Below are 16,426 nucleotides of genomic sequence, written 5' to 3'. Positions count from 1 at the left end.
TGTCCGAGTCCGAAAACGAGCAGCAAAGTTTCAGCTCCACCGTGGACGCTTTCCTCCAGAGCACATTCAACGCCCCGGCCAGCCTCGGGCAAATCCCCAATCCCCAGGCTCCATCTCCGGGCGTCACAGGCGTCTCATGGGACGCTCCCCTCACCAGGGGCCGCGGCCGCAAAAGAAGATCCAACGTCAAGGAGGTCCTCGTCTCGCCTGGATCTCAGTCCGCACAGCACTCCGGAGGCCGCGGCCGCGGCAAAAGAGCCCAGAAGTCCACCTCCCCCGGATCTCAGTCCGCACAGCACTCCGGAGGCCGTGGCCGCGGCAAAAGAGCCCAGAAGTCCACCTCCAAGAAAGGCCCAGCGAAGCGCACCACGACCGCCGGCTCCTCGGCGGACGCGCCAAGGCTCCAGCCCCTCCAGGCCTCCAAGATCCCCTGATCGCAACGATGTCTTCACTGGTCGGGTCCCTCATCGTCATCGATGCCCGGCCGAGGACGCTCGCGAGCCCCACGCTCCCCACGGCAGCAGCCCAAACAGCCCTGCCCCAGGTTTCAGGTCGTATCCCCCCTTTTCAGCCGGCATCTCTTCCGGCGGCCGCACTCATTGCAGGCTGGGTGCCAATCCCCGAGCAACTCTGCCCTGTTGCATACGGCCGCTTCCCTCTCCCGCGTCCGGTCGGGTATTATCAAACATGCATTTAGTCCCTGGTTTCAGTCAACGTTGCGGCATTGCTGCTGCACTCATTTCAGGCCGGGTGCCAATCCCTTAGCATACGGCATACGGCATACGGCCGCTTCCCTCTCCCGTGTCCATTCGGGTTTTAACAACATGCCTCTAGTCCCAGTTTCCAGTCAACCTTTTCTTTTTCATAGCATGGTTCCTCTCTTACGCATCCAATCCATCGATCCAATCCCAGTCATTTAGATAAAGTATAACCCTTGTAAACTTTTCCGGCCATGCTGAGTAGCGCGCTAGCTACCTGGCTAGCCACCGGCCTACTATACTTATTGCTATACTGCGCATGCGCGTGGCGGTCTAGCGTTGCCAAAGATGCGCATTGCAAATGCAAGATGCGACACTATCATCTCCCGTCGCATGCTTCAGGCAAAATGGCGATAATCATCAGTTCTGCTGTTGCGGTCCTTCAAAATATAAGAAAATGTATAGCTCAGCGCTAGAGCGGACTGGCTTGAATGTGGGAAAGCGGGGTTCGAATCCCGTGTGCGTGCTGATATTTTAATTTAAGATCCTGGTGAAATATGGTCTAAATCTGAAAGTTCAATAAACGTCTGCAAATAGTGGGGGAAAAAACTTTCACTTTCAAATTTAAACGTCTTTTCAACCGAAAAATGCTCGCGGGTGGTTCTGGCTTCAGCATATGCTTGAATTAAGTTCTAGAGGTGAATGGTTGCAGAAAAGAGGCACCATGAGTTCCCTACTTTCTCCCAGTAGGGAATCGATCTTCCTCTACGAGATTTACTCTGGTATTGCAAATGCATACGAAGCTTCAGTCTCGATCATAAACAAAAGGTGCTCCTCCCAGTCCACCACGGCTTTAATGTGCAGTGCAGCATCACCCGGCTTTCCGTTATGCATAACTCGTCAGGTCAGCAGAGCTCATTCCCCGGTCACGGCGCAGTAGATTCAGCAGAGCACATCCCCGGTCACAGCACAGTGGCTACAGCAGAGCATATCCCGGCAGCGTTGCCAGACGTACGATAATTATCGTACCTGTACGATAATTTTGACCTCTGTACGATGTACGATCAATAATCCCCAAATCCCCCAAACGTACGAGAATCTCATCATTTCGTGACACTTAGACGAATCCTACGTCTATCACTCTATCTGTTTATACAATCATCTCTTCAAACAAACATATTTGCAGCTAATACGTGCAGGGTGTTTTGTTGTTGTTGCAACGCAGGCTGAGACCACAGTGTTGAAAAATCATGCCAAGTCCAAAAAGTAGCCGGTGATCAGCGCAGCCCCCCGACATAGGCGCGCCGAAGGCACGCGCGCTGGGGAGGGGGCGTACGATAATTTCACTCCAAAAACGATAATTTTGACCCTCTGGTACGATAATTCAACATTTGCCATCTGGCAACACTGTATCCCGGTCACAGCAGTGGCTCAGCAGAGCATATCCCTGGGCACAGCTCAGTGGCTTCAGCAGAGCTCCTCCCCGGTCACAGCACAGTGGCTTCAGCAAAGCATATCCCTGGTCACAGCACAGTGGTTTCAGCAGAGCTCCTCCCTGGTCACAGCACAGTGGCTTCAGCAAAGCATATCCCCGGTCACAGCACAGTGGCTTCAGCAGAGCTCCTCCCTGGTCACAGCACAGTGGCTCCAGCAAAGCATATAGCCGGGCACAGCACAGTGGCTTCAGCAAAAGTATACCCCCTGGGCACACCTCTTAGAAAATTGGAACGGAATCTCATTTTTCTACGACGAAATCGTCTCGTCTGCCGACGACTTAAAACTTTCTACAGATGCAGCACATTCACTGCTCCCCCTCCCGCTGGACGTCAAAACTAATCAAAAAGGTCATGGCACGAAAACCGCGTGTCTCCACAGCCAGTCTCTGCCTCAACTGAACTAAGTCCACCGTACAACAGCTCAGCCGAGGGTGCGGGTGCAACTCTCCCGAAGTGACAGTACACGACTGTCAAAACAAATGAAAAAGGCCCATAATAGACATACTGTAGACACGCAACTTAAAGTCAAATCCAAGGGGAAAACGTACTTATTAACAATGGTCAGCCCACCGGGTGGTCCCCTCCCGGGGGGGTCCTCCCTTCAACAACTGGGCTGCTGTCCTCATCAGCCATGCGTCCTACATCCATCCAGAGCAAGCTGCTATATCATCAGCCCAAAGATGCCTCCTTCCATGATTGGTAGGAAGTATTAATGCATTTCGTTGGTGGCGGTCTTCTCTCCCAATACCCGTTTGGTGCCCATGCCCGGGCAATTTGCATATAACCCCATAAGTGTCCTTGCCATTGCTTAACCTCAGTCAGCCCACGTCCTGACAATTTGCACAACCCATCATCCCTGCATTCTGCTTAAACATCAGTCAGCCCATGTCCTGACAAGTCAGCCCCCGTCCTGACAATTTGCTCAACCCATTATCTCTGCATTCTGCTTAAACCTGTCAGCCCACGTCCCGAGAAGTCAGTCCACATCCTGACAACTTGCTCAACCCATTATCCCTGCATCCTGCTTAAACTTCAGTCAGCCCACGTCCTGACAAGTCAGCCAATGTCCCGACAATCTGCATAACCCATCATTCCGGCATTTGCATAAACCTCAATCAGCCCTTGGCCCCCTTTTCCTCATCTCTCCCCATCATCACATGACAGGATCCTGGTTCATCCTTCACTTCAAGACCACACTCCAGAAATGCAACATCCCTGCAGAGAACTATTCCAGTCACTCCTTCAGGATCGGAGCAGCCACATCAGCAGCCATGCAGGGGGCGTCCTCCGCCTCCCTTCAACAACTGGGGCGCTGGTCCTCATCCGCCTATGCATCTTTCATTCGACCAGAGCAAGACACCATATTATCAGCCCAAAGATCCCTCCTTCCATGACTAAAGAGGCAACAAGCACTTCGTTGGTGGTGATCAAACTCTCCTTTTCCTCATCAATGCGCCCATGCCCAGGGTATCCACATCCACGCCCTTGCAACCCCGCTTTGCCTTAAAAAACCCCGGTCAGCCCCTCATCTCCCGACATGCCTAAATTCTCCCCCCGTCAGCCCACGACCTGACTAAAGCATACCCCAGGCGAGCTCCATGACCCCCGTTTTCACTCTCCCAGTTCCTGAAATAACTTTAAATTCCTTTGGGGGATGTCCTATCTCATACAGCACTGACGCCCCTCTCTCATAAGCAAGAGGAGCGTCACATCATGGAGTCATACGCCATACTCAAACTGTCTATTCTGATTCAATAAAGTTTGTTAAAATTATATTACGAGTCTCTCATGATTGAAGTGTAGTCGCAGACTGTAGTTCAATCATGGAAGACCAAATAAGGCATTAATAGAGCACCCCATGCTGTCATACCCCTCAGCCCAAATGACGTCACTAAATGACGTCACCATCTCCGACGTCACCTTCTCCATGACGTCCCAAATGACATCAGTTATGACATCATAAATGACATCATAAATGACATCAGTTATGACATCATAAATGCCCTTCTCCCAAATGACATCAGTTATGACATCATAAATGACATCAGTTATGACATCATAAATGCCCTTCTCCTGGTACTATATAAAGCCCCCATCACCACAGCTTAAATCACACTTGTGCAGTCATCACTCACCTTGTGTCAGCATCACGCATTCATCCAGCATCTCCAGAGCAAAAAGCTTCATCCCACCACCTCCCCAGATCACCACCAATGTCATGACTCCTGTTGGAAACAAATCCCCTTAGGGGGGATGTCCTATCTCATACAGCACTGACGCCCCTCTCTCATAAGCAAGAGGAGCGTCACATCATGGAGTCATACGCCATACTCAAACTGTCTATTCTGATTCAATAAAGTTTGTTAAAATTATATTACGAGTCTCTCATGATTGAACTATGTATCTATCTATCTATCTATCTGTCTCTATCAATCTTGCAATATTTGTCAGATAACAAAATGTGCAAAGTCTATAGCACAACAAACATTGTGCCAATGCTGCTGTCACTGACTGATGAATGTGACTTGCAGTGCATCTCTATAAATGCGATCCATAAGTCACACAGTAGCCCTCTCGAAGTGAATGGGCCAGAAAACTTTAATGGTGACAAACTATCAGGCACAACTGCCCCCCCCCCAGCCCCAGAGCCCCCCCCCCCCCCCCCCCCCTTTCCCCCCAACACCACCACCACCCACCACCACCACCACCCGCATGATGGTGATAAAAGTTAATGGAGTGTATTCTACCTCTCCTCCGACAGTACCAAAAATCCTTTTCATCAAAGTTTGGGTCATCTCTCAGGGTCATTGATCAGCCGTCCTGTATGGGCTGCTGGCCTCTTGTTTGCTGCCTGTTATGACACAGCAAGCTCTCAAGATGCCTTTGCCCAGGTCCGGTATCACAGTGTCACTATCCATTACAAGCAGCCTGCTTTTTGTTGTCGATTTAACATTAAAATGGAAATTGACTTTGGTGCGCTGAGACCAAAAGCACTTAACAAATCTCTGAAGACATTATTCATGGAGTAATTGGATGCTGCATTGCATTATTGTGGCCCAGTGATTACTTTGATTACCCTGGGATAACCTTGTGGGTCATTGACTTATACACTTTATTTATTCGAGCGTGATTAATGCCACAGTAGGTATATGCATGGTATAAGTAGCCTAATTACACTTTGCCTAGAAATCTTTTAGAATTATGCTAAACAACATTTCAGGGTTTTTTTATTATTATTATCATTTATATTATTATTTATTATTCTTGGGCATTTGGCCTTTATATAGGACAGTAGGCAGACAGGAAAGGTGGGGAGAGAGAGGGGATGATATGTGGCAAAGGACCGCAGGTCGGATTCGAACCCAGGTCGGCTCCACGAAGGACCGAGCCTTCCTGGTACACGTGCTGCCAGGTGAGCACAACAACATTTCATTTTAAGCAAAACAGTCATCCTCGGCCTTCCATTCTGGACTGAATGTACAGTATTCATTAAATCCCTTTCAAGGACCTTGCCAAAATGGCTCTTTTTTTAATTATTTGAATTTGAAAGCAAGTAACTTATTTAGTGTTGTCTGTGGTTTGCATTGAGTAATTTCATAAATGCATTCTTACTTCTCATCTAATTACATCTAATACTTGCGTCTTGGAATAAAATACTTTACTATTCTTTCCACTTTGCTTGTGTGTAACAACCATTTTTATTGTTTATTATCATTCTTTCCAATTAATCAATTATCAAGGAACAAAACTACAAAGATGGTGAGTGATGTTTTGTAACTGTTCAGTACAGTAACTTTATTCATATTTATGACATTAATATATAACATATATTTTCCCAATCACTGATATCCACACCAAATCTATGTAGCTGAAGAAAATGTGTGAGATTATTTTGTAGTCAAGAGGCGGAAGTTATTTGAGTTGTCAGTCCAATTTAGGTAGAAAGCCAAAGGGCTTAGCAACAGTTTCTCTCTGTAATGGAGAGTGACAGTGTTTATGACCTGAAAGAGGTAAACAGACAAGAGGAACTCTTGGACAGAGCAATTATATTGTGGAATGACACACACAAAGAAGATATAGTGCAAATGTAGCCAGGCACAGACTGCAATAATGACTTTCTGTGCAATCAAGACAATAACACAGTCTGATTTATTCAGATCCAAGGCACCAGAGAAAATGTTCCCAGTGATCTCATGGGCAATAAAGTGCAACTAAAAGAGGTTTTATGTGGTGCCATCTTTATTAGAAATAAAAGTAACAGTACAATCAATTGCTGCACTCAAAATACTGTATCGCCTGTTATTAAAGGCAAACACCACTCAATTTATGAATGTCTGTTATTCCTTCAGTTCGGTAGGTAGTCATTGTTTGTGAATATGAACACCTTGACTCAAAGTTGTAATGAATGAATTTATTCTTATAGTGTTCCTCTTGAAATTCATATGATGTAGGAAATAGGCTATGTGTTACAAGTGTTATGACCCGGCCTACTTTACTTTCCCAAGGTGAGACAAGTCTGTTCATTTTTCCAGTCTACAGACCTGAGCTGGGATCATGTTGTCCTGTCAAAGAACCGGATCGTGTTTTGTGCAATCAGACCCCTGAACTCCAAATGTCGGTTCAGTCACAACAAAGAATGATGTGGGTTGAAATAGGAAGCCTCCAGAGAAACAGGAAGATTGCTTATAGGAAACTGGAGATCAACTTGTTGGACAAGAACCCTGTAGAGATTCAACCAACGACCAGTTTCAGTGGGCAGAGTCAAAGAACCACAGATTTTCAGGCTAAGCGAGCAACATTAGAAGCCTATTGAAGGGATTACTAACTGACAGAATGGCAATGGCAATCCCCCAAAAACTGGAGTCTAGCCATTAATGTTGTGTGGATAGGTAGGCTAGCTGACCTTCCATGTTCAAACAAGCCAAAGCTGATGACTTCCCTGAATCATGTTTTTTGTAGCTATTTTATTTGTCATCTACATCTTTTTTGACCAGAGTTCCATCTTTGACATTCAAGTTTAGTCCCATTTAGCTAACTAGCTAAAATGGTGTTTAACTGAACCATTGAGAATCCACAGCAGCTCTGCCTCCAATAAATGTTTGTAGCCTAAACTTAAAATCCAATCTGCAATAGGCTACACAGTGGCCATGAATTTAGTATAGTATATATACCATTACTGACCTAACACTGACCTATTGACCTGACAGCAACTGACTGACCGATGGCAAAATGGAGATAAGTGTGGTGTGCTCATACACACAGGCACCCGCCTCACTTCACCTATTCTCAATTATCTTGATTAGATTAATGTTGTGCTGACCAAAGCTTTTCCTGCTCTTATCGAACAAGGACACCCTCAACAGAGCAAAGAGCAAAACAACAGCAAAGGCTGCCTTCAAAATAGGTTTGGCACATTGAGCATTTAATGTAATTTCTATTTGAAATTAATATAAAAAATGTAATGAACCTTTTGCCCACTTAAACACAATTTTCAAAAAATGAAGTTCCGCTACATGTAAATAAATGTTTATAGATATTAGGGATGTAACTGTTCACAAAATTCACAGTTCGGTTTAGTTCGATATGACACAGTGGTGTCGAAAATGTACCGAACCCTTATCTCAAATTACGGCAATGTTTGAAACATCTTTTGTCTTTTTCGTCTGAGTTTTAGTTTACAATGATATCCTTAGGAGACTTGCAGCACTGTTCAGTTTGCAATGTGTATTGAACTAAAGCCTCGTACCTAAACGGTTCAATATGAATACGTGTATCGTTACACCGCTAATAGATACATGAATAAATCAATTCTGACCAAAATATCAAGTGGACCCCTTATGCAAGGTCACATCAGACAGGGTTGAAGAACTTGGTCAAATTCACTTCTCCAGTATAAATACTATCCTTCAATTAAAAGAGTAATTGAAGAGAATGCTTTTGAAATGGCACATTTCAAACAAATTAAATTCAAAGTGTTTTACACCCCCTATAGAAAGAATATCAAGTCAAGTGGTGATACTTCTTGGTATTGCATGTATGTATGTATGTATGTATGTGTGTGTATATATATATATATATATATATATATATATATATATATATACATACACACTCAATTCTTAACTTCCAAACTAAATCAATTTAGATTAGATCATGAAGGATTCTTAGAAGGAGCATAAACTTCAAGCAATCCATCCTTCATCAATATAGGCTTATGCCGATTGATGAATCATTTTGTAAAATAAAACCTAAGAGAATAGAAAACAAAAACAAGTATTATTACAATGTGGAGTAGGCAGTGTAAACTAGGAAAGTTTTAAGCTTTGACTTCAAAGTGATCAGAGGTCCTCTGAGGTTATTCCAGGTCTGTGTTGCATGGTAACAAAACACTGCTTCACCGTGTTTTGAGAAACTCTTGGGACAGACAGTAGGCCAGCCCCAGATGCTAGTGCCATCTGTAACATTACACACTGCAAAACTCCCATCAGCTTTCATTATTCATGGATGATTACATTCGTTATAAATAAGTCTTACTTTTCTTTCAGCAGTCATTTTGTAAGAGCATGTGGCACAATGTATATCTCAATGTGAAACATGCCTCAATACATGTCAACACATCATTAATTTAATTGTCTGGATGACTGCTATAACATTGTATAACATTTGTTTCAATTGTTGGGTCTAAAATGAGCCTGGTCTCCTAGCCTAGGTAAACCCAGCCGCCACGTGACCTGCTCTCTCAGTTCCCAGTCACTAGCGACTGAGAGCAGGTCTGAGAGCAGGTCACGTGGGGGATGGGTTTACCCAGGCTACTGGTCTCCTACCTGCTCTATTTGTAAAGCGCCTTGGGATAACTCTTGTTATGATTTGGTGCTATATAAATAACAAAATGATTGATTGATTGATTGATTGATTGGTTGATTGATTGTATAACTTCTTTATAGAGCAATGGTCCTCTTTAATATAAGTTACAAGATATAAGGTATAAGATATAAAAAAATAAAGGGTCATACATAATTTCATAAAGTCTGACTCAGTGGTGGATACTTTACTTTCAAGTAAAACAGTAAAGATATCAATTGACGGGCGAACTGAGGAAAGCCCCTTGAGAGAAACAATAGTAGTCCCTCATCGGGGGCACCATCCCAGCATGTTCAGCCAGATCAACTAATGGAGCTCTGGCTGCATGCCTGGATCGATGGCGAGGCCATAATGCTGGAGAATTCCCAATTTCAACAAATCAGGAGGATGGTCCTCCGCTTTACCTCCCGGCTGATGCAGGCCGACACTCCATCACGTCTGGATGCAAAAGCACTGCTTAATCACGCCTGCAGGAAGACAGAGGCAGGTGAAACGGACAGGCAGGGGACGACGCGGGCCCAACAGAGAAAACAGTGAATCATGGGCTAGGTTCACACTGCAAGCCTTAGTGCCCAATTGGGATTTATTGCTCAGATCCAATTAGTTTTGTTTTGTTTGGCTGTTCACATTATTTTTTAACTGTGGCCAATATCAGATTCCAGTGTGAACTGGTCAACCGTATGACCCGCAAAACACGCTGTCAGCACGCTGTATGCAAGTCAACATATATATATATATATATATATATATATATATATATATATATATATATATATATAAGAAGGCACAGCAGAGGATGTACTTTGTACGCAGCTGAAGAAATTCAAAGTGCCAAAGGCCACGATGGTGCACTACTCCTCCATCGTTGAGTCCATCCTCACCTCCTCCATCACCGTCTGGTATGATGCTGCCACTCAAAAAGACATCAACAGACTTCAGCGCATCATCCGCTGCGCTGAAAGGATAATCGGATGCAACCTGCCATCCCTCCACGACCTGCACGCAGCCAGGACACTGAAGCGGTCTCGCAAAATCATGGCTGACCCCTCCCACCCTGGCCACAAACTCTTTAAGACACTCCCCCACGGCAAGAGACTGAGGTCTGCCAAGACCAGAACTACCCGCCACAAGACCAGCTTCTTCCCAACCGCCATCAGCCTCACCAACAAGGCCCGAAAACCCCTTCCGCCAAGGGCCTCACAAACAACCCCCTCCCCCCACACACACACAAACTCTGTGTGTGGGGTAACTGACTGGTAAATTGATGTAAATTGATGTAAATTCACTGCACATTAATGCCTATTTAACTTAGCCTGTAAATTTCATGTACATTCAATGTAAACTCTTATCTAACTCTAAATTCATGTAAATCCACTGCCTATTTAACGTATAACGTACATAATTTCATAAAGTCTGACTCAGTGGTGGATACTTTACTTTCAAGTAAAACAGTAAAGATATCAATTGACGGGTGAACTGAGGAAAGCCCCTTGAGAGAAACAATAGTAGTCCCTCATCGGGGGCACCATCCCAGCATGTTCAGCCAGATCAACTAATGGAGCTCTGGCTGCATGCCTGGATCGATGGCGAGGCCATAATGCTGGAGAATTCCCAATTTCAACAAATCAGGAGGATCCCCCAACAAACTCTGTGTGTGGGGTAACTGACTGGTAAATTGATGTAAATTGATGTAAATTCACTGCACATTAATGCCTATTTAACTTAGCCTGTAAATTTCATGTACATTCAATGTAAACTCTTATCTAACTCTAAATTCATGTAAATCCACTGCCTATTTAACGTATATTTAACTCAGTCTGTAAATCTCATATAAATCCAACGTAAATTCATATTTATCATCCAGAACACTTCACCACTCATGTACATATTGTATTGACTCGATTTGATTTGATTTGATTGCACTTGCAACCTTGCGATTGCCGTTAGTTATCTTCCTACTTCTTATCCCTGTATATTGATGTAACCGCTACGCTGCATACGGACACTAAGACAAATTCCTCGTATGTAACTTGCATACTGTGGCAATAAAAGTTATTCTGATTGTGATTCTGATTCTGATATCAAGCCACTGAAGTCAGTGTTTACAGTTTCATTTAGAAGTTGATGAGTTGAAGTTGGCTTTAAGGCTCTTACTGTACATTTTCTCTGACACTGCAGCCACATTCTTCTGTGGTCTCGTTCAGCCATTTGTTTCCATATGCTTTCAAGGGCCGATTACGATATGACCCGTCACGTTTTGCTTGTACAGAAGTGTCACTCCAAATACTTCTGAGGTCTAACACCTCACTGTCCCTTCACTGACTACCTCCATCGCAGCTGTCTTCCATGTTTGTATTCACCAAGTGACTCCCGCCAGCGCCGTCCAATTTGAGGCCCCAATTTGTTGTGGGCCGCCATGGATTTGACAAGCTTAGTTTTACTGTCAGGCATAAGCTGTTCATTTGCAGTCACGTCATACAGGAGCAGCCTTTGGTTAGATGGACTGTCAATCATTGCAGCCATTTTGTGAATGAACTGGGAATATTTGTTGTTAGTCATTTGGGCTGATTGATTGGCTGACCTGGCTATAGAGGGCGGCCCTTACTGAGCGAGACGTCATTTCCCCTTTAAGTGGGAGTGCGGGGATGTTTTGTGAAGAATGCGATAATAGAGACACTGCGTAACGCGTCATCATTCAGAAGCCACGCCCAAGACGGGGGAAAACAGAACCCCCCCCCTCCAATCCTGGCGTTCTCCTATGTCACGTGCATGGTTGCGTGTTGCACAAAAATATCGTATATACGGAAGATGAACACTCCAACTTACTTCCTTGACAGCTAGATCCACATTTTTCTTCTCGCCAATTCTCAATGGCTTCCTTGTTTTGCTCAGGAGTACAAAAAAACTTTAACTGCCGATTTTTTACATTTGTTGTCTGCGCAGCCCACCACACAACAGCTTTTAGCTATGTTTAATTCAAGGAAAATGACGCTGGTGTGTGGAAATGAACGGAGCTTTTTCCCCGTGATAGGCGTGGCCTATTTCATACAGTGTCTCTATGAGGAGCTGATGGGCGCAGAAGCTCGATGCTAATCATGCGAGCGCATGGTGGAATGAATGTTTGTTAACCGGACAAACTTGATCATGCGGTCAGGATTAATTGCTGGACTCTGCCCAAAAACCACAAACTGCCAATAAAGACTCTTTGCCATTGAACTGAAGCCAGTTGATGTGTAGCTGTGTGTACAATAATAGTGTGGTCTAGACTATATTTCAATCACGAAGACTGACTTCTACAGCATCATTTAGTGCACCCCATGCTGTACACGCCCCTTGTCATTCAGGGTGTGTAACTCCTTAGTGACATCACTGATGACATCACAATTGCTCGAGTGACATCACTGATGACATCACAATTGCTCGAGTGACATCACTGATGACATCACAATTGCTCGAGTGACATCACTAGTGACATCACAACTGCCCTTCTCCATTTCCCAATATCCAATCAGCTAAGGACATCTGTCTCTCCTGATCTGCTGAGCCAATCATCTAAGCGGTGGTGGTGGTATAGAGCCCTTGGTACTACGTCATTACTCACATTTGTGCCATCATCCTCAGCTGCTGTTCATCATCACTGGAGCAGTTGTCTTGCCCCACCCCCTCCCCTGATCACCACCAATGTCATGGCTCCTGTAGAAATCCCTGTGGGGGGATTATCTATCCTATATGTCACTGTCACTGACCCTCACTCTCTCATCTCAAGAGGAGCGTCCTCATATCATGGAGTCATACGCCACACTTAAACTGGTTATTTGTTCAATAAAGTTTATTAATCCTTCCTACGAGTCTCTCGTGATTGAAATAATAATAATTGATAGCACTAGTATATCAGAGAACCAGAGATCAAAAACCACCACCATAACACTGTTCACACTGTTCTGAAAAAGGGAAAAAAGAGAGATCTGAGTCACATTATGAGAAAAAATAACATTTTGAGGCACTTTCGCCTGCAGTGTGAACATAGCCCGGAGATAACTCAGAGCATCCCGGCCACTACAGTCCATCAGCTCCCCTCTGAGAGGGGAAGGCTGCATGTTGATGGCTTTATGATGATGGATGAGTGATTGAGAATCCATCAGGTCGAGTGATGTATCACAGATGTATCACAGCGAGGCGTGCCGGGACATTGGCCAAGCTAAAACTGCTGGCTCAGGGCTTTGGGGAAAACATCCTCTTGCAGATTAGATGAAATACGCTGATGTTGTTTATGTATCCACTGCGAGATCAGCGGTGCGTGTTTCTATAGGGCGGATCCCCATACTTCCCTCCCAACAAATGTCTTTTAAAGGACGGTATCATGATTTGATTAAATCGTCATCATAATCACAGCTCATGTAAACACCTCCTGGAGTTGTTTGACGAGGGTTTTATGTCTAATAATACCATGACACAACTGCTTTACAACCAGTGCTAGACAGGCATGTAGGGTAGCCCAACCCCACCTAAGGTGTTTACCAGCCTTTTTATTTGCAGAATATAGAGATTCCCCATCTTTTTAGGTTGACACAAATCTCTACACTGTGACATTAGTATAGAATAAATAGTAATATCAAACTGGTGTAAGTTCTTTTGTAGATCTATAAAGGGGGAAAAAGTATAAATTGATGCTTTCCTGAAAGTAAAATTCAGTTTAGATTTACCTATTCCCCCCACATATTTAGTTGGCAGAATTATAATGACGTTGTCTCTAGACCGTCTTTGCTAAAGCAGTGACTCAGGAAGGATGGGCCAGAATAGCCTAGGTAAACCCAGCCCCCACGTGACCTGCTCTCTCAGTTCCCAGTCATAGTGACTGAGAACAGGTCTGAGAGCAGGTCACGTGGGGGATGGGTTTACCCAGGCTAGGGCCAGAAGCCATTGCTCTCTCATGGGAAGATTGGCATGAGTCAGGAAATGAGGACTGCTTTGAGCGCACTTACAGTGAGTGCATTTGGCAGCAGTCACAGCCACCAACTCTTTTTAATCATCTCAGTGGTGTCATCATTTCGAATATGGACCTGGTTGCCTCTGGAGCTGCTGCATCTGCACATGTCATAACAGAGGGAGACACTTTAGTTCTATTCACCTTATGTTCCAGCACAGGGGTCAGCCAGTTACTTCCTATTGTGTTTACACTTCCTGTGACAGTACAGTACTCTAGTGACCAGGTAAAACAGAATGTGTTTTGACCAGGAAGTCATAACACAACTGGGTCAAGTGGGCGGGGCTACATAAGGTGAATAAGGAAGAGTGGCTTTTGTTGCTACTGCGGCCTTTTGAATCCATCTGTTTGAATGTGCCTTGTTAGGTTAGGTTCAACTTTATTGTTCAATATTGAAGCTGGTTCTCTCGTCCTCCACACCTCGCGGTTGCCTTTTGATTAAAGTGTCAAGTAGCCCTCTCTTGCCAGGAACACTGCATTACAGTGAGGCACCTCCACAAACAAATGTCAGATTTAAACCACTGGATCTCCACAGCATCCCTCGGGAAGGGGGGATGGGGGGTTGGTGTTAATGGGTGAGGTGAAATATCCTCTCATTGCAGCTGACGTTGGAGAAATGAGACCCTTCACTCAGAACCACAAGCGATACGTCACGGTGTGTGGAGCGGGGTGCGTTTCATTAAAGTAAGCAGAGAAACAGATCGGCTGTCGTCCATCTTGCCGTGACACCCGGCAGAGAGACACGGCGGTGTCCCTCAGCGGCACCTCATCGTATTTCTGAAACTGCGCGGGAGACGAATGGACTGTAGTCAGAGGCCATTTGCATAACCATGAGAGAGTTATGCTGCTGACGTCGGCTCAAATACTGACAGATAGCTTTAATTCCATTTAGGTGAGCGAGTGTGTCAGGAGTGGCCAGATCTACAGCATGGCTCTTTTGTGTTGGTGAGAGGCTCCGCTGTGGACGAAGATGACACACAGACAGCCAATCAGAGTGAGGGGCTTCACAGGTCAAGGGGTCAGGCTGGCAGATTAGATCCCTCAAGGCCATTGAACGCATGTTGTGAAATTGAACTGAGTGGTTTTTCAATTATATGGCGGCTGATGCTGTAGTGATTACATCAAATGATTTGGGTTCAAGGACAGCTGAATGTAAGCATGCCCTCAGAGGTGATGTGCCATTATATTATAGTGCCCCCAGAGGAGTTTGGATAACATCAGTTCCTCTGATTCAAATGAGGTTAACCTGCTGGCTGGCTGGAGGCTTTCCAGTTCACAACAGGCATGCTTGGAGGGAAGTCCAGTTGCAATATGTTGACTGCAGTTATATATATATATATGCCAGGTTGCAACAGCACAAAATGCAATGTATAGCATGTTTATAGCATGTATAGTGTGGTTTATGTTTCTCTCACTGTACCTACAGCAAGGATGACATTGACCCTCACAGGTCACATACAGAATGTGGATGATCAAGGTTTTATAGCTGCCCGAACATAAATAATATTTAATGCACATTTCCTCTTTGCATCAGTTTTGACCTCAGCCCTTCTGCAGGAGAACCATCGATCTTCTCGTTTGTCTATCAGACATTTAGTGACATTGATCCACCGTTTTGCCCTTGTCTCGATCTCACCGCACCAGCGTAATGTCTTCATCTTTACCTCCATCTCCAACCCATTTTGCAGTATCCATGTAAGTGTGTTCCTAATGGGGCCTTATTAGCCAGCGCAGTACTCAGGGATGACATCTGATCCTCACTTTAAACCCCGCTGCCTCCTCACGTCACCCAGGGGACCGGCACCAGTGAACCAGCTACCTTGCAGGACAGTGACTAGACTGCACTGCACTGTCTATTGCACATCACTGCTTTAGCGCCCCAATGTCGAGGCGACTGAGCAGCCTCCTTAGATGGACAAACATATATTGAAATTATACCATTTGGAAAAGGTTTCATACGGCCAATAACAAACACCCAGCCCTTAAAAGACTACAATGACTTCACTTGGGGTTACATTAACCTGACTCTGATATGCTATTGGGTGAAGGTCATTCTATAGTTGCATAAATATCTAACTGCATGCATGCATACAGTGTGTGTACACTGGACCACAGGACCTTCTGCTTTTTCCAAAAAAATAAATAAAAAAAAATAGACTGACAAATGAGTCCAGGTCAAATGATCCTACACTGATTTCACATTACGGCCACATAAAAAAGTGTAAGGAGATGTAGATGAAGGGAAAACCTGATTAAAGCTGCACTAGAAAATAATTGTAGATAAAGAGCAACCCATCACTCTGATAATTGACCCTACAGTAGACATTTGACAATGACTGAATTTTACATTTCGGGGGTGAACTATTCTTAAGCTCTTTAAGGATAGT

The sequence above is a fragment of the Poromitra crassiceps genome (assembly GCF_964638095.1).
Source record: "Poromitra crassiceps genome assembly, chromosome: 9".
In the NCBI taxonomy this organism is placed as follows: Eukaryota; Metazoa; Chordata; class Actinopteri; order Beryciformes; family Melamphaidae; genus Poromitra; species Poromitra crassiceps.
Note: the sequence above shows the minus strand (reverse complement) of the source record.